A 23,417-nucleotide genomic window follows, 5' to 3' on the forward strand; every position below is an offset into this window, starting at 1 on the left:
CAAGGCCCACACTCATTCCACTGCACTGTGTCCCAATATCTCAGAGAAAACTGGATGATGGATGGGCATTTCGTGAAAGATGCTTCCATCTCAGTTTTGTTATTATGGAGACAGATTCTCTCTTTAATTCATGACCATGAACTTCAAGTGGGCTCTACAGGCAAAATGAGACAAAAGCTCCTCCAAACAAAGAGGAGCTTCTAGAGAGGTCTACAAGAAGCTATTGCCCCCCTTATTGAAGTCTCTTCTGGCCAGGAATGCCAGCAGCCAGGAAGATCAGCTAGACACAGAGTAGAGGAGAGCAAGAGCAAGCTGTGTGAATTTATCCCCACATCTCAGAGCAACCACTTCCTGAGGGTAATGACCATCATCTTCCCCTTTTGATGAACTCTAACCTAGAAGCGAATGGAGATGAGAATTCTGGAAAAGGTAGCTTCTGGCTTAACAAGTTAACAATAACACACCCCAGAAAAAAAATGATAGTCAACTTAGATAAGACTAAAAATTCATTGTTAGATCTTATAGTGATGACCATGGCAAGAGCAAATTTGGTGGCATATTTAGAACAAAGGGTTTATATCTGGAGTGGATTTATAAGAGATCAGTCAGAAATGATAGATTTTTTGAGAAGTTTACAGCACAGAAAGGCAAAGAAATGTAGCAGCTAGATGATAAGCAAGGCCAAGGGGGGATTTATTTTCTAAGTTATAAAAAAATAGCAATATGTTTGTGCACTAGTGGGAATGATCCCGTAAGAGTGTAATGCACACCTGTACTCCCAGCACTTTGAGAGACTGAGCCTGCAGTGAGCCAAGATTGCACCACTGCACTCCAGCCTGGGGTACAGAGTGAGACCCTGTCTCAAAAATAATAATAATAAGACTGTGCATTTGATTTTAAAAAGATGTTGGAGTCATGAGTTTGGATAGAAAAAAGGAAAGAAAATCAAGTGCACTGGAGACACTGGCTTTTGAAAGGACCCTGGAATGCCAGCAGTGCTTCTTATCTCCCCTGCTACCAGCCTGGTCCAAGCCAGCATCTTCTTCTACTGAGATAACTGCAGTAGCTCCTAACTAGTCTCCCTTCTCCGTGTTTTACCCACCTATAAACCCACATAGCGGTCAGTGTGGTCCTTTTAATACATATGTCAGATTAGGTCATCCCAGTGCTCCAAACCCTGTGATGGACACCCTCTTCACTCAGAGTAAAAAAAAAATCCTTGTAAGGCCACACAAGTTCCCATCAGGTGGTCAGGTTCTCCATTGTGTCTAGAGTCTTCTCTCCTACAGTTCTCTATCTCTCATTTACTTCTCTTGCCTTGTTTGGAAGACCCAGGCACCCTCTTATCACAGGGCCTTTGTTCCGGCTTGTGCCTCTGACTCAGACATTCATGTCCTAGATATCCCCTTATTTAACTCCTTCTCTTCCCTCAAGGTTTTGTTCATATTTCACCTTCTCAATGAGGCCCACCCTGACCACTTATTTAAGTTGCAACCTAACCTCACATTCCCATCCCTCTTATTGTGCTCTGCTTTTCCTTTCTTCCACAAGTATTTACTACTTTCTAAAGACAATGTAATTGACTACAGTAGTCCCTTTTTATCCACAATTTCTCATTTTGCAGTTTCCGTTACCTGCAGTCAACTGTGGTCTGAAAATATTAAATAGGACACTCCAAGAATAAACAATTCGTAAGTTTCAAATTGGGTGCCATTCTGAGTAGCATGATGAAATCTCACACCATCCCTTTCCGTCCTGCCCAGGACAGGAATCTTCCTTCGTCTAGCATTTCCACGCTGTATGCCCTGCCTGCCCCTTAGCACTTAGTAGGTGTTTCAGTTATCATATCAACGGATTACAAGAAGAAGAGTGAGTACAGTACAATACGATATTTTGAGAGACACAGAGACAGAAACCATACTCACATAACTTTTATTATAATATATTGTTATAATTGTTCTACTGTATTATTAGCTATTGTTGTTAAGCTCCTACCATGCCTAACCTATAAATTAAACTTTATCAGACCTGGTGTGGTGGCTCACGCCTGTAATCCTAGAACTTTTTTTTTTTCTGTCTCAAAAAAAAAAATAAGAAAAGAAAAGAAAAAAAGCCAAAAAAAAAATACTTTATCATAGGTGTGTATGTGATATACTTTGGCTCTGTGTCCCCACCCAAATCTCATCTCGAATTGTAATCCCCATGTGTTGATGGTGGGCCCCGGTGGGAGGTGATTGGATCATGAGGGAGGTTTCTAATTGTTTAACACCATCCCCCTAGTGCTGTCTCATGAGTAGTTCTCACAAAATCTGATGGTTTTAAAGGGACTAAAGAGCTTTTGCAGGGCAAAAGGAACAGTCAGCTCACAGAGTGGGAGAAAATCTTCACAATCTATACATCTGACAAGGGACGAATATCCAGAATCTACAACAAACTGAAACAAATTAGCAAGAAAAAAAATAAACAATCCCATCAAAAAGTAGGCTAAGGACATGAATAGACAATTCTCAAAGGAGATATAGAAGTGGCCAACAAACATATGAAAAAATGCTCAACATTACCAGTGATCAGAGAAATACAAATCCAAACCACAATGTGATACCACCTTACTCCTACAAGAATTTCCATAATCAAAAAATCAAAAAATAATAGATGTTGGTTTGGGTGTAGTGAAAAGGGAACACTTCTACACTGCTGGTGGGAATGTAAACTGGTACAATTACTGTGGAAAACAGTAGGAAGATTCCTTAAAGAACTAAAAGTAGAACTACCATTTGATCCAGCAATCCCACTATCCTGTATCTACCCAGAGGAAAAGAAGTCATTATATGAAAAAGTACTTGGACAAGCATGTTTGTAGCAGCACAATTCACAATTGCAAAAATGTGGAATCAACCCAAATGCCTGTCAATGAGTGGATAAAGAAACTGATATATATATATATATATATATATATATATATATATATATGTTTAAAACTGTTTTATATATATATACACACACACACACACACACACACACACATACACAATAGAATACTACTCAGCCATAAAAAGGAATGAATTAATGGCATTCACAGCAACCTGGATGAGATTGGACACTATTATTCTAAGTGAAGTAACTCAGGAATGGAAAACCAAATATCGTATGTTCTCACTTATAAGTGGGAGCTAAGCCATGAGGATTCTAAGGCATAAGAATGAAACATTGGACTTTGCGGACTCGGGGAAAGGGTGGGAAGGGGTGAAGGATAAAAGACTACAAATTGGGTGCAGTGTATACTGCTCAGGTGATGGGTGCAACAAAATCTCCGAAACCACTACTTATATTACCAAACACCACCTGTTCCCCAAAAATTTATGGAAATAAATTTTTTAAAGTGTGTGGCAGTTCCCTTCTCTTGCTCTCTTTCCTGCTCTGACATGTGAAGATGTGCTCACTTCCCCTTTGCCTTCTACCATGATTGTAAGTTTCCTGAGGCGTTCCAAGTCGTGCTGAACTGTGAGTCAATTAAACCTCTTTTCCTTATAAATTATCCAGTATCAGGTAGTTCTTTATAGCAGTGTCAAAACAGACTAATACTGTATGTATATATATAAAAAAAAACATAGTGTATATGTGATTTGGTACTATCTGCAGTTTCAGGCATCCACTGGGTGTCTTGGAACATATTCGCAATGATAAGGATAAGGGGAGACTACCATATTTTCCCATGTTTCTAGTCCGTTGCCTCTCTCACTCAGAATGTGGGCTTCATGAGCATCATATTCACTGGTGTATCTCAAGCTCCTTAGAACAGTGCCTGGCACATTGTGGACAGTCCATAGGTATTTTTGGATGAATTAATATATTTAGCTATAAGAAAACACTAGTAAACTTTCTAAAGATTTATGAATGAAAAGTCAGAGGCTACTTCTTTGTGCCAGGTTAGTATACTACTCTTTGTAAATCTCATCAGAAGTGTGTCTACTAAGCTGCAAAAAAAATTATTTGAAAGTTGAAGGAAGTGAATGATATTTTTATCTAACTTTTGCATTTGTTGCAAGGTACATTCACCAAATAAATATTTATAACAAACTTCATATAAGCTTAGAACATATCAATTGATAATTTCATTAAATTAAGCCTCCCCAACAACATTGTAAGATAGGCATTATCATACCTGTTTAATTGTTAAAGAAAATGAAACTCAGAAGTCTTAAGTGGCTTACTCAAATTCTCATAAAATGAGTAAACGGGGAAGCTGTATCTCAATTACAGACTTTATGTTCCATTGAAGATGCTTCTTAACTTAGCTCTATTACGTGGAGAAATAGCATATGTAGTACCAAGTACAGTAATTAAATATTGAAGAAATTTAACAATGCTATATCTATAGCCTGAGAGGTTTACATAAATCTTAACTAAATATCTACATCTATATCCATGTCTCTTTCTATTTTTATATTCTCTATCTAAATATCCATCCATTCATCCATACATACACACATGTATAAATTTATTGAGCACATAATCTGAGCAAGGTAAGTATTATGTGCTATGCAAATATTATCTCAGTTTTATTCTATCCCAAACACCAGAATTAAGGTATCCCATTTTAAACATGAGAAAGCTGAGGTGCAAAGAGGCTAAATAACTTGCCCCAAGTTAACAGCAGGAGGAGCCACAATGTAAACCTGGAAAGTCTAACTGCATAGTCAGTGCTCCCAACCATCTCAGCATACATTTTCCTCCCTCAATTAATGAGAACAGGTTTGATTATATTAATTTGATAATATTTAGAGGGATACAATTTCTGAACTGCTTTGTTCCATTTCTAAAAGGCTTAGTTTATCATAATGCCTTTGGCTGGCATCCTTCTGTAAGCCTGGTGGTTAACCAGGCCTTCTGTCCTAGGTGAAACTGACATAAAATATCTACTGCAGTGAGGTTAGTGTCTCCATCCTGACTGGGCTCCACTTTTCCTTGGAGCCCCATATTTAATGTAAGGTGCTCAGTCTTCAAGCACATACATCAGTGGCTCTACAGACTGGCTATTATCAACCCAATTCCTGGAGGCTGAGCCCAGCAAATCAGAATTCTACATTTAAAATAGGTGTTTTCAAAGCAAGCTTCTTACCTTAAAATGTGGTTAAGAGTCCTTCATTGATTAAAACGTGTTCTGCTTTGCATTTCTCTAATGGCCAGTGATGATGAGCATTTTTTCATGTGTCTGTTGGCTGTATGAATGTCTTCTTTTGAGAAATGTCTGTTCATATCCTTTGCCCACTTTTTGATGGGGTTGTTTGTTTTTTTCTTGTAAATTTGTTTGAGTTCTTTGTAGGTTCTGGATATTAGCCCTTTGTCAGATGAGTAGACATTGCAAAAATGTTCTCCCATTCTGTAGGTTGCCTGTTCACTCTGACTGGATTAAGAAAATGTGGCACATATACACCATGGAATACTATGCAGCCATAAAAAAGGATGAGTTTGTGTCCTTTGTAGGGACATGGATGCAGCTGGAAACCATCATTCTTAGCAAACTATCACAAGAACAGAAAACCAAACACCGCATGTTCTCACTCATAGGTGGGAACTGAACAATGAGATCACTTGGACTCAGGAAGGGGAACATCACACACCGGGGCCTATCGTGGGGAGGGGGGAGGGGGGAGGGATTGCATTGGGAGTTACACCTGATGTAAATGACGAGTTGATGGGTGCTGACGAGTTGATGGGTGCAGCACAGCAACATGGCACAAGTATACATATGTAACAAACCTGCACATTACGCACATGTACCCCAGAACTTAAAGTATAATAATAATAAAAAATTAAAAAATTAAAAAAAAAAACAAAAAAAACCGTGTTCTTCTGTTTGCCATCCTCATAGGTATGGACATTTTAATCTAAGCAGTTTGGAATGGGAGGGTGTGAAGAGTGACCAAGCTAAAATGTCAAGTTCAGACTGCAAATATATAATTTTAAGAGATGTGTGTCTAAGAAAGCAATCCACATGTCTATAAGCTGACTTCAACTATGCTCTAGAAGTCCCCTGAAACTCTAAACCTGATCAGAATTCAAGATGAAAGCTCTTTGACCCTAGCAGAACTGGGTAATACTTCTCATTGTTTCTCTTTGCTGGTCTGTTATTACCATTCAAGGAAATAGAGAGCAGAGGGAAACCATACTTCTATTTTTAATAAATCAATAGCATATGTAACCATGTTTTTTGAGGCTTTACCATCAATCTGTGATATAGGCATTATTTCATTTAAAGGAATGGAATTGCAATCAGGTTGGATAAGGCTGTGCAATCTAATACTTAGTCTAAAACGAGTACAAACGTATTCCTGAATGTGATTATAAGAATAGGTTTTTTTCTGAATGCTGTCTGACTTTTATTGGGCTGCTCCACTAAATTCCCATTAGACCTATCTTGATTTATTTTAAACACTGGTCATTTATTCATTGTTTCATTTAACAAACATTTATTGAACATCTACTATGTGATAAAAACTGTGCTACACATCAGGGCTAGGGAGATAAGTTAGATACAGTTTCTAACATGAAGGCACTTATAATTTCATAAGAAAATAACCACTTTAACAGATAATGATAATGTGGTAAGTCCAGCGATGGAGATAGTTATACAAGACCCTGTGCCTATGAATTGTTTAAACCAATTTCTTCTGTATATTAAAGCAAATCAGAAATAGAAACTGTTACCCTGCTGCATGCAAAATTTGTTTACCATAGTACACAATATGTGCAGCCATGCCATCAAATCATTACATACATGGCATAGGTCTACTTCATTATCTTGGGCATACTTTTAAAAATAGCATTCTACACAGTGTGCGTTATTATTTTTTACTTCTTAATGACCAAGTTCTAGTCCGTTTTTTATCTCTAGTTCTCAATCACAAAAGTTCTTTCTTTATTCTTCTTCCTGACTGCCCATATATATGTTTTTTTAATTTGTATTTATACTTATTTCTTCAGAATGTAGGATTGTTTCTGTCTGTCTGCTTTATAAGTGCCCAAATATTATTTTCATGAATGTCTTTCATGGTTATTGATTGGCAAACAAGTCAAATCCTAAAACTACAGAGTAACAGGCTAATCCCAATTCTATTCCCCATTAGCAAGAGCACCTCCTTGCTCTCCAACCAGAGTGAGAAGGCAAAGATGCTACTCCCACTCAGATTGAGCATATTATTTATGTTCTCTGTGGGGAGTTGCATGAGTTATATCACTAAGAAAATTAATTCCTGCACTTCTGATTTTACTTACAGAGTTTGTTGGTGCTTGTGGAAAGAGTAAAATTACAAATCCTGATAAGTTAATGACAGAGACCCTATGTAAATTTGTTTGGAAATGTTCTTCATCTAATCATATCACCTTTAGATGTGCATGGCCAGTGTGTAGATCTGCACTTCTTTGCATAATCAAATAGAGTCTTGAAATTGTCAATGCTTCTCGGAAGAGAGAAGGTGAAATCAATGAAAAAGGAGAGGGGAGAGGGGCAAAACAAACTAATGGTAGGCAAGGAGCCTGGAGAGAAAGACAGCCATGGGAAATGAGCGGTGGTGGGTTTGATAAAGGATTTTAAGGAACAAAGATGCTATTATTTGCTTTCTAGTTTTTTGGCGATACTGTCATTTAACTGCCTCAGATATCCACAAGACTTTAATAACTCTGCTACATAAAACAATCCTGTGTTTGAGGTTGTTTAGTGAACACAAAAGTAAAATGGTCTGTAGTGCACATTAAGGTCATCTTGGGGGAGACAAGAAACCAGCCACAGGCAGGAAGAAAAACACAGGGGAGGCTGAAACTTAAGTGGAAAAAGAGAAATTAAAGCAAGAAATGACAGGAGTAAGGTAATCCTCTAAAAATTCCTGGATTTGAGATTGTGATGTGTATCTCTGAAAGTGTGTGCAAGTGTGTGCTTTAGGTGTATGTTAGAAGGTAGCAGAAGATGTTGAGTTTCTCACTACAGGTGGAATAATATTTGAAACACATTAATTTAAAAATTGCAAAATTAAGTTAATCCATAATTCTAAAGGATTAGGGGATTCTAGGGAGAAGAATACTTGGATTACACAATCAATGTGTTTCAGATGAAATGGTAGTGCTATCCATCAACCACATTTGCATTGAAATATATTTATTTTTGTATGTTTGTTTTGCAGATTAGATAGCTCAGATGGTTCAAGTCTCTACCAATGAAATCAAACTCTGGAGTTTACACGTCCCTCCAGGCATTTCTCTTTGTGCAGAAGAAAATTGTACCAAACTCAAGGCCACCCCAGGATGGTTGATGCAGAACATGCAAAATTCTACCTTCTTCCAGGCCCTTGCAAATGCTGTTTCTTCTGCGAAAACTGTCTCCTGCCTTCCAGTTCCACACAGGATACCCTGTCAGTCAGTTGCCCTGCAAGACTCAGCAAAAGGGATTCTTCCCTGTAAATGTTTTTATGCATCTACTCAGGAAAGAACATCCTCACTTCTCTGCATTGTATTCCACATGGATGACTTCAGTGATAGCTCCTTGAGCCCTATGGAGAAAGACAGCTACAGTGAATTAATAATGTTTGGGTAACTATTAGGGACTTTTAAGACAAAATATGCACTTGACATTGAATTAATTAACATTATGTAATGCTTGATTGCATTGCATCGTTTTGCGTGTAGCATATATCAACCTCCCTGTGTTGTACCGTGAGTCATTCCAGATACATGGAACACATGTACTCATTTCTTTCTTGAATCCCACGTTCTTACATGATAAGTATTTATTAGTAGATGTATGCTACATGAATAAATTAATAAATTGGTGAATGAATGGATGTGTAGATGGTTATGTAAAAGGATAGATAAATTTCTTACCCCTTGACACTTACACTATTTTCCCAGAAGATGCAAGGCTTTTATTTATGTTGTTGTATTTTGCTGGGAGATTTTCTTGTTTGTGATTTTTCATTCACTATGTAAAGAAGAAAATATATACCTGTTAACTGAGGAAAACCTAAAACAAATTGCCTAAGACCATGACCAACTTGTCTACAATCATAATCATAAACAACATTGTATATAAATATATCATAGTTGATCATAAAGGAGAATAAGAAAGAGATGATAGGTGAATTAATGAAAATGTGACACCACAAGTAAAAAATAAAATCAAAAGCCAAGGGGGCTAATCACATGATTTTATGTAGAAAAATCATGTCCATTTATGTTATATGTGTGTGCATGTGTATGTATGTCTGTATGTATATATACATATATATATATCAGATTACATATATATTTCAGAACTAGATCAAGAAAAGACTGGATCTATAATTTGTGAGGCCCAGTGCAAGATGAACATGCAGAGTGTCATGTTCAAAAATTCAGAATTTCAAGATGGCAAGAGAAGAGCATTATACCCATCAGAGTCTGAGTTCGGATGCCTATGTGATTGCACAGTTCAAATGCCACAAAGTCAGCCCTACCTAATTATTCCCTTTCTACAATCTTTAGATAAAAATTTTGTTTGCTTACAATTACAGTATATATAATTATAAATATAATGTATTATGTTATAAAATTATAATTAACATATTATATGTAGTTATAATATGTAATTATTGGCTATCATGCTCTCTTTGGCTAGAAGCTACAAAATGTCAAGGATTATAGTCCATGGATCTATTCCACTTTGTTACTGTTATACATATTATCCATGTCCTCAAACACTAATATTTTATGTGCTAATCCATCAAGATTGTTTACATAGGGGAAGGCTCAAGACAGCTGATGAGATGCAGTGAGGGTGTGCCTCTTCCATGGAGAATAACCAAAATATTGAATAAATATTCACACTTCAAATAGATTTTCTGAGAGAGAAAACTGGGATTCAACAGAGAGGTGATGGGAGACACTGAGGATAAAGAAGGAAAAAATGGGGCTCCTAGCCTGGGATCACCAGTAGTGGGCACTGGACCTGCACCCAGAGAATAAATAAGTGGAGGACGCTGGGGACTCACATTCTTACCGTGGGCCTTTGTGATCCTAGCTACAAGAGAGTTCCATGGCTTGACAAACTGACTGCAGACTGCTCGGTTCTGGCCTCACCATTCTGTCCTGCTTCTGCTGGCTGGACACTGAAGAGAGAACCTTCAGGTTGGGGTGTGGAAGCTGGGTGGGTCCCAGTGCCACTTGCTAGGCTGCAGATTCTGGCAAACCCTCTTCCCCCACATAGGTACTGTGGCCCAGGAAAAGTACTTTCATCCCTTCCTGGAAGATTGCCCCAGTGGCTTGAGAGCTAACCCCTAATCCCCACTGAGGTCAGCACTTATGCTTGCCATGGATAGCCTAGTTACACCTCCACTGACCCACCCAGCCCAGCTTTGGCCCCTACAATCACCTTGGAAGCAAAGCACAAGGATGAGTAGCCCTGAGATTTCCACAGCCCGCCCATCACTGGAGAAACATTAGTACTTCTCCTGGTTAGTAAAAGCTAAGAAAAAAATCCCACTTCCACCACTGCAGCTGCGTATCTTCTGCAAGCACCACCTACTGGCTGGGAGGTCAACATGCATAGACTCCCACAACTTTGCTGACACTATCATGCAGCACTCAACTAGTCTTTATCAACAAAAGTGAGACAGCTACTGGCCAATAAGGGGAACTGCATAACCCATTCCAATTCCTGCACAGAATTGTGCAGCACTGGGGAGTGAAACAAGCTGCCTAGACCTCCACTTTTCTGTTTCCGCTGATGGCAGTGAGCCCAAACACACACCCAGTGCACCACTGTTACCACCTACAAACAACCAGTATTTATGAAAACCACTGCAATAAGGTTATCTATAACCAAAAAATTCATGCAGAACCTTGGCCTCCTAAAAGCACAAAGAAGCGAAGTCAAAAGACTGTCCCCAACATATGCTACAGTCAAACTCTCAAGAGCTAAAAATTAAAGTCCCATCCAAATGAAAGTAAATTCAAAAATAAGAAGTGACAGATTTTCCAGATGAAAACAAAATGGGGCACAAGGTCCCTGGCACCATGAAAAACCAGACTGTAGCAACACCTTCAAAGGATCACATACTACCTCTCTAGCAATGACTCCTAACCAAAATGAAAATTCTGAATAAAAGCTAATTCAAAATATGAATTTGAAGGAAGATCAATGAGACTCAACAGATTGTTGAAAGCCAATACAATGAAATAAGAAAAATAATTCAAAGTATAAATAAAACATTTTCTAAAGGGATATTTTATAAAGAAGAATTTTTTGAAATGAAAAATTTGCTGAAGAAATAACAAAATATAGGTAAAATCTTTAACAGTAGACTAGACCAAGCAGAAGAAAGAATTTTAGAGCTTGAGGACAAGTATTTAGAATTAACCAAGTCAGATAAAAAAAGAAAAAAAATTTAAATGAACAAAGCCTTCAAGAAAGATAAGATTATGTAAAGGAACCAAACTTATGGGTTACAGGCATTCTGAGGAAGAAGAAAAAAATAAAAACTTTAGAAAAGTTATTTGAGGGAATAATTTTAAAAAAATTCCCTGGTCTTCCTGGAGATGTAGATATCCAGATACAAGAAGCACATAGAATATCTGGAAGATACTTTGCAATACTAACGTCACCAAGGCATACAGTCATTAGACTATTTAAAGTCAATGTGAAGGAAAAATATCCTAAAAGAAACAAGAGAGAAACATCAAGTCGCCCAAAAAGAAAATTCAATTAAACTAACAGAGGAATTCTCAGTAGAAATCTTACAAGTCAGGAGGCACTGGGGTGCTATTTTAAGTCTTCTTAAATAAAAATACAACCAGCCAAGATTTTATATCCTGCTAAACTAAGTTTCATAAATGAAAGATAAATAAAGTATTTTCTAGACAAGATGCTAAGGTAATTTGTCACCACTAGAGCAGCCCTATTAAAAATGCTCACAGGAATTCTAAACATGGAAACAGAAGTGTGATACTTGCTGTCATAAAAAGACACGAAACTATAAAACTCATAGATCGTATAAAGCAACCACACAATTGAGACTACAAAGCAACCAGGTAACAATTAACATCACAACAGGAACAAACCTTCACGTTAATATTAATATTAACCTTGAACATAAGTGAAATAAATGCTCCACTTAAAAGATATATACTGGCAGAATAGACAAGAATACCAGATCCAAACATATGTTTCCTACAAGAAGCCCACCCGGCAAAGACATTTGTACTCAAAGAGGTGGAAAAAGATATTTCACACAAAAAACAAAAGTAAGCAGAAGTAGCTATACTTATATAAGATAAAACAGACTTTAAGTCAATGACAGTAAAAATAAAAAGATGAAGAAGTTGTTGTAAAATGATAAAGGAATCAATTCAATAAGATGCAACAATCATAAATATATATGCACCCAACACTGGAGCATCCAGATTCGTAAAACAAATACTAGTAGATCTAAGAAAATAGATAGAAAGAAATCCAACACTAGTAGGGAACTTCTATAACTCCACCAAAAACACAATAGAACATCAAGGCAAAAAAATTAACAAAGAAACTTTGGACTTTAATTAGACTCTAGACCAAATGAATCTGACAGCCATTTACAGAACATTCTACCCTACAGCCATAGAATATATATTCTTCTCATGTGTGCATTAAACATTTTTGAAATTTTGCTATATTCTATGCCACAAGACAAGTCTCAATAAGTTTCTAAAAATCAGAATCATAGTAAGCATATCCTTGGACCACAGTGAAATAAAACTAGAAATCAATACCAAGAGAAACTCTCAAAACTATATAAATACATCTAAATTGAGCAACTTGTTTCTGAACAATCTTTGAACAAAGAATAAAATTAGGGGAAAAATTTGGAACAAATGAACATGGAGCCACAACATACCAAAACCACTGGGACACAGAAAAAGCAGTGCTAAAATGGAAGTTTATAACATTAAATGCCTACATTAAAAAAAGATAGAAAGATCTCAAATTAACAACCTAATGTCATACCGCAAAGAATTGGAAACACAGAACAAACAAAAAATAAAGCTAGCAGAAGAAAAGAAATAACAAAAGTCAGAGTAGAAGTAAATAAACTTGAGATGAAAGAAAACAGTAAAAAAGATCAATGAAATAAAAAGTTGGTTCTTTGAAAAGATAAAATTCATAGACCACTAGCTAGATGGACCAAGAAATAAAGATAGAGGATTCAAATAAGCACAATCAGATGACGTAACAACTGATACCAGAAATACAAAAGTTTATTAGAGACTATTGTGAGCATCTGTACACATACTATAAAGCCTAGAGGAAATAGATAAATTCCGGGAAACATAGAATCTCCCAAAATTGAGCCAAGAAGAAATAGAAATTCTTACCAGACCAAAAATGAGTAGCACAATTGAATCAGTCATTTAAAAAATTTTCCAACAAAAAAAAGCCCTAGGATAAGATGGATTCACTGCTGAATTCTATCAGACATACAAAGAAGAATGGGCACCAATCCTATGGAAACTATTCTAAAAAAATAGGAAAGAGAGGTTCCTCCCTAACTCATTCTATGAAGCCAATATTACATGGATACCAAAGCAAAGTAAAGACACAACAACAAAAAAAGAAAACTACAGGCCAGTATCCCTGAGTAGATGCAAAAAACCTCAACCAAATACTAGGAAACTGGATCTGACAGTGCATCAAGAATATAATACACCAAAATCAAGTGGACTTTATTCCAGGGATGCAAGGATGGTTCAAAATATGTAAATCAATAAATATGATTCAACACATAAGATATTTAGAAACAAAAACCATATGATCATCTCAATAGATGCAAAAAGAGCGTTTAATAGAATCCAGCAGCTCTTGTTGATACAAACCCTCTATAAACCAGGCATTGAAGAAACATACCTCAAAAAAATAAAAGCCATATACAACAAACCACAGCAAATATAATTCTGCGTGGGGAAAAGTTGAAAGCAATTCTCCCTCAGAACTAGAGCAAAACAAGCATGCCCACTCTCCAAACAACTCCCACCAGGCCCCACTTCCAACACTGGAAATCAAATTTCAGCATGAGACTTGGAAGGACAAAACAAGCCATATTCACACCATAGCATATGGTAATATCTCTAAATTCAGAGGTATGTCGTGAACCTTTAGCTCCAAAGACAGAAGGCCAATCCAAACTAGCTAAACCACAATGCAAGTTACTGGCTTACTTAACTGGAAGTCCAAAGGTGAGGTGGGCTTCAGGATTGATTAAATAAGCAACATCAGCTCAACAGGCCTGCAGTTCTCATACCTTTCCTCTCCTCCAGCTGTAGGGTTTATCTTTGGGTAGGGAGTAAGATGGTGGCAGCTGCTTAGGTATCCTCTCAATATAAGACAAATTCCCTACAAAGAGAGAGAGTGTTGCTTCTTGAAGTTCTTCAGGAAGAGTAGCAAATCACGTTGCTAGAAGCTGCAATTTTAATCTCGTTGGCTCACACTGCATCACATGCCTACTCACAAAGCAATCATTGGCAAAACAAAAAAATAAATAAATAACAAAAATAGCAAAAAAAACCAGAAAAAATAAAGGTATTCTCTCTCTTCAGCACAACAGGGCCCATCTCTAGACCTTGGATTTGATGAACTTGAAGCCCCATCAAACCTGTATGAGAACTGTACCAATTTTCTCACTCTGGGATGTTTAAAAGGTAAATTTCATTCTCTACCACAGGAAATACAGTTGTATTTGAGGATATCTGAGTAGCATAATTTGTAATGAAGCTCTTTCTATTGTAAGAGGAAAAACATGCTTTTAAACAATATTTTCTTCTCTTATAATGCCTTTATTTTTTTAATTATGGGAATGGTACTACTCCCTTTAGAAAACTAAATATTCAGAAAAATAAAAAGAAGATAATAAAAGTTATATGTGATTTCTTACCATCATTAGCGTTCGGAAAAGATCTTGCTACTTTGTTTTCTGTGTATATTTGTTTATCACATATTCAATTGGCTGCTAATGTTAGAAACCCATTTTGGAGGGGCGGAGCAACATGGCCGAATAGGAACAGCTCCAGTCTCCAACTCCCAGCGCGAGCGACACAGAAGACCGGTGATTTCTGCATTTTCAACTGAGGTACTGGGTTCATCTCACTGGGGAGTGCCGGATGATCGGTGCTGGTCAGCTGCTGCAGCCCGACCAGCGAGAGCTGAAGCAGGGCGAGGCATTGCCTCACCTGGGAAGCACAAGGGGGAAGGGAGTCCCTTTTCCTAGCCAGGGGAACTGAGACACACAACACCTGGAAAATTGGGTAACTCCCACCCCAATACTGCGCTTTAAGCAAACAGGCACACCAGGAGATCATATCCCACACCTGGCCGGGAGGGTCCCACATCCACGGAGCCTCCCTCATTGCTAGCACAGCAGTCTGTGATCTACCGGCAAGGCAGCAGCGAGGCTGGGGGAGGGGCGCACGCCATTGCTGAGGCTTAAGTAGGTAAACAAAGCTGCTGGGAAGCTCGAACTGGGTGGAGCTCACAGCAGCTCAAGGAAACCTGCCTGTCTCTGTAGACTCCACCTCTGGGGACAGGGCACAGTAAACAATAACAAACGGAACAGAAACCTCTGCAGATGCAAACGACTCTCTCTGACAGCTTTGAAGAGAGCAGTGGATCTCCCAACACGGAGGTTGAGATCTGAGAAGGGACAGACTCCCTGCTCAAGTGGGTCCCTGACCCCTGAGTAGCCTAACTGGGAGACATCCCCCACTAGGGGCAGTCTGACACCCCACACCTCACAGGGTGGAGTACACCCCTGAGAGGAAGCTTCCAAAGCAAGAATCAGACAGGTACACTCACTGTTCAGAAATATTCTATCTTCTGCGGCCTCTGCTGCTGATACCCAGGCAAACAGGGTCTGGAGTGGACCTCAAGCAATCTCCAACAGACCTACAGCTGAGGGTCCTGACTGTTAGAAGGAAAACTATCAAACAGGAAGGACACCTACACCAAAACCCCGTCAGTACATCACCATCATCAAAGACCAGAGGCAGATAAAACCACAAAGATGGGGAAAAAGCAGGGCAGAAAAGCTGGAAATTCAAAAAATAAGAGTGCATCTCCCCCGGCAAAGGAGCGCAGCTCATCGCCAGCAACGGATCAAAGCTGGACGGTGAATGACTTTGACGAGATGAGAGAAGAAGGCTTCAGTCCATCAAATTTCTCAAAGCTAAAGGAGGAATTACGTACCCAGCGCAAAGAAACTAAAAATCTTGAAAAAAAAAGTGGAAGAATTGATGGCTAGAGTAATTAATGCAGAGAAGGTCATAAACGAAATGAAAGAGATGAAAACCATGACACGAGAAACACGTGACAAATGCACAAGCTTCAGAAACCGACTTGATCAACTGGAAGAAAGAGTATCAGCAATTGAGGATCAAATGAATGAAATGAAGCGAGAAGAGAAACCAAAAGAAAAAAGAAGAAAAAGAAATGAACGAAGCCTGCAAGAAGTATGGGATTATATAAAAAGACCAAATCTACGTCTGATTGGGGTGCCTGAAAGTGAGGGGGAAAATGGAACCAAGTTGGAAAACACTCTTCAGGATATCATCCAGGAGAACTTCCCCAACCTAGTAGGGCAGGCCAACATTCAAATCCAGGAAATACAGAGAACGCCACAAAGATACTCCTCGAGAAGAGCAACTCCAAGACACATAATTGCCAGATTCACCAAAGTTGAAATGAAGGAAAAAATCTTAAGGGCAGCCAGAGAGAAAGGTCGGGTTACCCAAAAAGGGAAGCCCATCAGACTAACAGCAGATCTCTCGGCAGAAATTCTACAAGCCAGAAGAGAGTAGGGGCCAATATTCAACATTCTTAAAGAAAAGAATTTTAAACCCAGAATTTCATATCCAGCCAAACTAAGTTTCATCAGTGAAGGAAAAATAAAATCCTTTACAGATAAGCAAATGCTTAGAGATTTTGTCACCACTAGGCCTGCCTTACAAGAGACCCTGAAGGAAGCACTAAACATGGAAAGGAACAACTGGTACCAGCCATTGCAAAAACATGCCAAAATGTAAAGACCATCGAGGCTAGGAAGAAACTGCATCAACTAACGAGCAAAATAACCAGTTAATATCATAATGGCAGGATCAAGTTCACACATAACAATCTTAACCTTAAATGTAAATGGACTAAATGCTCCAATTAAAAGACACAGACTGGCAAACTGGATAAAGAGTCAAGACCCATCAGTCTGCTGTATTCAGGAGACCCATCTCACACACAGAGACATACATAGGCTCAAAATAAAGGGATGGAGGAAGATTTACCAAGCAAATGGAGAACAAAAAAAAGCGGGGGTTGCAATACTAGTCTCTGATAAAACAGACTTTAAACCATCAAAGATCAAAAGAGACAAAGAAGGCCATTACATAATGGTAAAGGGATCAATTCAACAGGAAGAGCTAACTATCCTAAATATATATGCACCCAATACAGGAGCACCCAGATTCATAAAGCAAGTCCTTAGAGACTTACAAAGAGACTTAGACTCCCATACAATAATAATGGGAGACTTCAACACTCCACTGTCAACATTAGACAGATCAACGAGACAGAAAGTTAACAAGGATATCCAGGAATTGAACTCATCTCTGCAGCAAGCAGACCTAATAGACATCTATAGAACTCTCCACCCCAAATCAACAGAATATACATTCTTCTCAGCACCACATCGTACTTACTCCAAAATTGACAACGTAATTGGAAATAAAGCACTCCTCAGCAAATGTACAAGAACAGAAATTGTAACAAACTGTCTCTCAGACCACAGTGCAATCAAACTAGAACTCAGGACTAAGAAACTCAATCAAAACCGCTCAACTACATGGAAACTGAACAACCTGCTCCTGAATGACTACTGGGTACATAACGAAATGAAGGCAGAAATAAACATGTTCTTTGAAACCAATGAGAACAAAGATACAACATACCAGAATCTCTGGGACACATTTAAAGCAGTGTGTAGCGGGAAATTTATAGCACTAAATGCCCACAAGAGAAAGCAGGAAAGATCTAAAATTGACACTCTAACATCGCAATTAAAAGAACTAGAGAAGCAAGAGCAAACTCATTCGAAAGCTAGCAGAAGGCAAGAAATAACTAAGATCAGAGCAGAACTGAAGGAGATAGAGACACAAAAAACCCTCCAAAAAATCAATGAATCCAGGAGTTGGTTTTTTGAAAAGATCAACAAAATTGACAGACCACTAGCAAGACTAATAAAGAAGAAAAGAGAGAAGAATCAAATCGATGCAATTAAAAATGATAAAGGGGATATCACCACTGACCCCACAGAAATACAAACTACCATCAGAGAATACTATAAACACCTCTATGCAAATAAACTGGAAAATCTAGAAGAAATGGATAATTTCCTGGACACTTACACTCTTCCAAGACTAAACCAGGAAGAAGTTGAATCCCTGAATAGACCAATAGCAGGCTCTGAAATTGAGGCAATAATTAATAGCCTACCAACCAAAAAAAGTCCAGGACCAGATGGATTCACAGCTGAATTCTACCAGAGGTACAAGGAGGAGTTGGTACCATTCCTTCTGAAACTATTCCAATCAATAGAAAAAGAGGGAATCCTCCCTAACTCATTTTATGAGGCCAACATCATCCTGATACCAAAGCCTGGCAGAGACACAACAAAAAAAGAGAATTTTAGACCAATATCCCTGATGAACATCGATGCAAAAATCCTCAATAAAATACTGGCAAGCCGGATTCAGCAACACATCAAAAAGCTTATCCACCATGATCAAGTGGGCTTCATCCCTGGGATGCAAGGCTGGTTCAACATACGCAAATCAATAAACATAATCCAACATATAAACAGAATCAAAGACAAGAACCACATGATTATCTCAATAGATGCAGAAAAGGCTTTTGACAAAATTCAACAGCCCTTCATGCTAAAAATGCTCAATAAATTTGGTATTGATGGAATGTACCTCAAAATAATAAGAGCTATTTATGACAAACCCACAGCCAATATCATACTGAATGGGCAAAAACTGGAAAAATTCCCTTTGAAAACTGGCACAAGACAGGGATGCCCTCTCTCACCACTCCTATTCAACATAGTGTTGGAAGTTCTGGCTAGGGCAATTAGGCAAGAGAAAGAAATCAAGGGTATTCAGTTAGGAAAAGAAGAAGTCAAACTGTCCCTGTTTGCAGATGACATGATTGTATATTTAGAAAACCCCATTGTCTCAGCCCATAATCTCCTTAAGCTGATAAGCAACTTCAGCAAAGTCTCAGGATACAAAATTAATGTGCAAAAATCACAAGCATTCTTATACACCAGTAACAGACAAACAGAGAGCCAAATCAGGAATGAACTTCCATTCACAATTGCTTCAAAGAGAATAAAATACCTAGGAATCCAACTTACAAGGGATGTAAAGGACCTCTTCAAGGAGAACTACAAACCACTGCTCAGTGAAATCAAAGAGGACACAAACAAATGGAAGAACTTACCATGCTCATGGATAGGAAGAATCAATATCGTGAAAATGGCCATACTGCCCAAGGTAATTTATAGATTCAATGCCATCCCCATCAAGCTACCAATGAGTTTCTTCACAGAATTGGAAAAAACTGCTTTAAAGTTCATATGGAACCAAAAAAGAGCCCGCATCTCCAAGACAATCCTAAGTCAAAAGAACAAAGCTGGAGGCATCACGCTACCTGACTTCAAACTATACTACAAGGCTACAGTAACCAAAACAGCATGGTACTGCTACCAAAACAGAGATATAGACCAATGGAACAGAACAGAGTCCTCAGAAATAATACCACACATCTACAGCCATCTGATCTTTGACAAACCTGAGAGAAACAAGAAATGGGGAAAGGATTCCCTATTTAATAAATGGTGCTGGGAAAATTGGCTAGCCATAAGTAGAAAGCTGAAACTGGATCCTTTCCTTACTCCTTATACGAAAATTAATTCAAGATGGATTAGAGACTTAAATGTTAGACCTAATACCATAAAAATCCTAGAGGAAAACCTAGGTAGTACCATTCAGGACATAGGCATGGGCAAAGACTTCATGTCTAAAACACCAAAAGCAATGGCAGCAAAAGCCAAAATTGACAAATGGGATCTCATTAAACTAAAGAGCTTCTGCACTGCAAAAGAAACTACCATCAGAGTGAACAGGCAACCTACAGAATGGGAGAAAATTTTTGCAATCTACTCATCTGACAAAGGGCTAATATCCAGAACCTACAAAGAACTCAAACAAATTTACAAGAAAAAAACAAACAACCCCATCAAAAAGTGGGCAAAGGATATGAACAGACATTTCTCAAAAGAAGACATTCATACAGCCAACAGACACATGAAAAAATGCTCATCATCACTGGCCATCAGAGAAATGCAAATCAAAACCACAATGAGATACCATCTCACACCAGTTAGAATGGCGATCATTAAAAAGTCAGGAAACAACAGGTGCTGGAGAGGATGTGGAGAAATAGGAACACTTTTACACTGTTGGTGGGATTGTAAACTAGTCCAACCATTGTGGAAAACAGTATGGCGATTCCTCAAGGATCTAGAACTAGATGTACCATATGACCCAGCCATCCCATTACTGGGTATATACCCAAAGGATTATAAATTATGCTGCTATAAAGACACATGCACACGTATGTTTATTGCAGCACTATTCACAATAGCAAAGACTTGGAATCAACCCAAATGTCCATCAGTGACAGATTGGATTAAGAAAATGTGGCACATATACACCATGGAATACTATGCAGCCATAAAAAAGGATGAGTTTGTGTCCTTTGTAGGGACATGGATGCAGCTGGAAACCATCATTCTTAGCAAACTATCACAAGAACAGAAAACCAAACACCGCATGTTCTCACTCATAGGTGGGAACTGAACAATGAGAACACTTGGACTCGGGAAGGGGAACATCACACACCGGGGCCTATCATGGGGAGGGGGGAGGGGGGAGGGATTGCATTGGGAGTTATACCTGATGTAAATGATGAGTTGATGGGTGCAGCACACCAACATGGCACAAGTATACATATGTAACAAACTTGCACGTTATGCACATGTACCCTACAACTTAAAGTATAATAATAATAAATAAATTTAAAAAAAAAGAAAGAAACCCATTTTGAACTGATTTAAACAAAAATGGGAATTTATGTAAAGCCCATGGGATATTCCATGGAACAGAAGGGAAGCTGAACTGTTATACTAGAAATTAGAAGGAAGCAGAAATTTAGAAAGTAGAGGCTCTATATTTCTTTATTTTTTTGCAGCCTGATTTCCTTGCTTTGGGGGATAGATAGTCCAACATAGCCACCCCATGGGTCTCAACTCTATACCTTCTTTCTCCATTAAGAACAAGCCAGTGTTCCTAGAGGAGTCAATCTGTTTTCCCAAGCTTGTGCCAAGAGTTCACATTTGGTCCCATCAACTGTGATAAGGAAACAGTTACACAGAATAATATGGTTACTGAAGACCCAACCTTCAGTAAGGAAGCTGGGTCATTTATCAGAGAAAAATAACCATTGTTCCCTGGACAGATGCCCCTAAAGTTTATTCCTCCTCCTCCTATTATACTACTACTGCCACTACTACTATAGAGACACAAAACACAACCACAAAAACCTATAAATGTCATTGAGATTATTCTGAACAAAAAGTTTTAAAATCTGTCTTTCAAAACGTTTTCCACACATTCCAACATAAAACTCTCTCCCATATGATTATAATTGCTTCCAAAACACCATTTTCAGTGGCTGTGTAATATCCCATCTAATGGAGGTACCATTTCTTAGTGGTCCAACAATTGGAGAATAAATGCTTTAATCATTCTCAATGTCTTGTTATCATAAATAATAATGCTTGAATAGAAATCTTTGTAAAGTGCTTTTTGTCTGCATATTGGATTACTCCCATAGAATGGAGTCTTAATAGGGGAAATAATGGGGGCAGAAGACTTATTAAGACTCTTACTGCACATTGCCAAATTGTGTTCCAGAAAGGTTGTACTAAATTACATTTCTTGCAGAAATGACTGAGAGTTCTCATTTTTGTGGAGTGAATCTTTGGTAATATGGAATCTAATTACCCAGAGATATCCTATTCAATGAACTGTGTCATATCAGAACCATTATACAGGTACAGTAGAATTTATTCCAACTGTTTTATCAAAGTAGAATTCCCAAACACTGCCTGCTTTCTACATCCTTCCCAGCAGTTAGGAATTCTGTATTTCAGTCTTTCTCTCCTGAAAGTTTGGGGCCACCAGGCACTGCAGACTCATTGAGTAGTGTTCTTCTGACCTTCCAAAAGGGGATGGATGACAATAAAGCTCTTCTATTTTGACATGTGTACCCAGGGAGTGATCAGAAACCAAGTCTTTAGTGAACGCCTGGTCAAGTGGAGAGAAAATTCTGTCTAACTGACCATCACTCAAGAGGAAGTTGGCCAAAAGCAGTGGCTCATGCCTGTAATCTCAGCACTCTGGGAGGCTGAGGCAGGAGGATTACTTAAGGCCAGGAATTCAAGGGACAAGCCTGGCATTCATAGAAGACCCATTTATACAAAAAACATAATTAACTGAGCAAGGTGGTGTGCACCTGTAATCCCAACTACTAGGGAGGTTGAGATGGAGGATCAGCTGAGCCCAGGACTTGGAGGTTGCAGTGGTCTGTGATTGCACCATTGCACTCCAGCTTGGGTGGCAGAACAACAACCTGTCTCTAAAAAAGGCAAAAATAAAAGAGGAAGTCAAAGTTGGAAGCCACAAAGAAGGATAACCCAAAGCGTGGGGTGGAGGGAGATTAAAGGCAAGATCACAAGTGTCTGTAGGGATCAAGCAGATAGAAGAGAGAAGCATTTTGGGTATGGGTTGAGGCCAACTAGAAAGCCCACCTCCTCTGTAAAGTCTCAGCTCCTCAGCTCCAGCTATTGTTACCATGGGAGATAACTTGGAGTTCTGGGATTCAAAATCTTTTTGAAAGAAACCAGAAATGTGAATTTTTATAGATCTCCTAATTGTCAAATATTGTTTCAATTTTTCAGAAAACCTGTTCTGTGACAAATTTCATTTAGCATAATGTCTTCCAGTTCTATCCATGTTGTTACAAATGGTAGTATTTCCTTCTTTTTTAAGGCTGAATAATATTCCATGGTATGTATTTACCACTTTTTTTTTTTTTTTTTTTTTTGAGATGGGGTCTCACCTAGAGTGCAGTGGCATGCTCTCGGCTCACTGCAATCTCTGCTTCCTGGGTTCAAGCTATTCTCCTGCCTCAGTCTCCCAAGTAGCTGGGATTACAGGTGTTCACAATCACAGCCAGCTAATTTTTG

At 38.4% G+C, this 23,417-nt stretch overlaps 1 long non-coding RNA gene across 1 annotated transcript; it reads left to right on the forward strand.

The window, feature by feature from the left end:
- The first annotated feature begins 5,886 nt into the window (after positions 1-5,886).
- LOC144330805 (uncharacterized) lies at positions 5,887-9,168 on the forward strand. Its single transcript, XR_013397303.1, has 2 exons — positions 5,887-6,094; positions 8,178-9,168. It is a non-coding gene; the product is annotated as an uncharacterized LOC144330805 (long non-coding RNA).
- The last annotated feature ends 14,249 nt before the right edge of the window (positions 9,169-23,417 follow it).

Source organism: Macaca mulatta, chromosome 8, assembly GCF_049350105.2.
Source record: "Macaca mulatta isolate MMU2019108-1 chromosome 8, T2T-MMU8v2.0, whole genome shotgun sequence".
Taxonomy (NCBI): Eukaryota; Metazoa; Chordata; class Mammalia; order Primates; family Cercopithecidae; genus Macaca; species Macaca mulatta.